Consider the following 1,552-nt stretch of genomic DNA (forward strand, 5'->3'; position numbering starts at 1 on the left):
CTCGGCGGCTCGTCCCTTACTGTGAGCAGACCGGGCTTCGGTCCAAGGAGGGAGGCTCGGGGCTCTCTATGTTAGGGAAAAGGCCCTGGGGTACAGGGGTTCAAAGAGGCGTTGCGTTGGTCCACTGAGGGCCTCGCAGGGCCACGCAGGACAGGGTTGGGCTGAGACAAGTGAGTGACAGCATTAGAGCTTCCAAGTGTGGGGTCCGCCGGCCGGGGTCAGTCACCACCGCGTGGGAGTAAGTTCTTGATCTCTGATCTCCGTGGCCTCGTTTGTGAGACAACAGTGGATGTCGCTCGTTGCAGCCACACCGGGTGCGAGGACTGGTGCTCCCAGTGCCCTTGACCCGGAGTGTGTTCGGCCGTGCTGGCCCCTGTCACTACTCCTGCTGAATGAGCCCTCCGACGGGGGGGGGGTGACTTCCTGGGGGACCTGAGCACGTGGCTGCTCAGACGTGAGGACCCTCCCTCCTAAGAACCAAGAACAACAGGAAAATGGCTGCTGCTGGGGACAGCGGAGAGACGGCCCCGGGACAGCCCCCAGCGCTCCCAGCCTGCGAAGTCTCTGGGAGAGCTGAGTTCTTGTCCTAGGCAAGAACGTACTGCGCGGTCAGCGAAGGAAGGAAGCTTGCCGAGGCTCTTACAGATCTTGTGTCCTCGCAGAGAAGGGTGTTTGGCACCTGGACTTTCCTCTTTCTCTTCGGCGCTGTTTTTTTTTTGTTTTCCTTAAGCTATTCTCCCATTTTTGCAAAGAGCTGAAGGGTTGGGTGGGTCCTGCCATTTCATCAGCCTGTTCAGGAGGCAGTTTCTGAAGTTCCGCAGACCTCATGCAGAGGAAGTACCAGACCCGAGCTGGAAAACCAGTGGGCCGGGACTCTCCGGCTGAGGCTGACCGGACATAGTATGAGTTCCCCTCTTCCCATGTGTCCCGTTCTCAAGAGGCCTGTGGAGTAGGTAAGCCTGCCGACTGGAAAGTGAACCATGGGCTTCAGAACTGCCCCATGGTGGATGCAAGAAGACCAGAACTATAGCCTCGGCTTTCTTTGTACTTCGTTGGGTGTACTTTACACGGGATCAGAAGTCCTGCTGTGACCTGGGGAGCCGGACTCCTCTGCAAGCAGGAGTCGGGAACCGCTGAGGAGGGCTGGCAGAGGCCCCAGGGGGCGGGCGGTGGAGAGAGCAGCTCTTGGCCACCCTCCCTCCCTGCCTCTGTTCCCAGGGGACTCAGCCTGGCAGGCTTCAGCCAGTTTTCTGACTGCGGAGCCCGCCGGAGTGCGTGCGTGTGGGGCCACCCGGAGCCTGTCTGCCTACTCGGTCACTAACAGCATTTCGGAGCACTCTGTGCTGCCTTGGTTTTGTTGTCTTCTCAATAAGTGAGTTTTGACTGGGGACGCTGCTGGGGCAGCTGCTCCTCTGGGCTTCATGGGATGCCGTTTCTCGATGTGGGAAGGCAGAGGAAGTGTGCAAGCAGGTCATGTTCAGAAACAAGGTAGGTGCATGAAAAAGTGCTCCGTATCACTCAGCATCAGGGAAATACAAATCAAAACCACAAT

The sequence above is a fragment of the Neovison vison genome, chromosome 1 (assembly GCF_020171115.1).
Source record: "Neovison vison isolate M4711 chromosome 1, ASM_NN_V1, whole genome shotgun sequence".
Classification (NCBI taxonomy): domain Eukaryota; kingdom Metazoa; phylum Chordata; class Mammalia; order Carnivora; family Mustelidae; genus Neogale; species Neogale vison.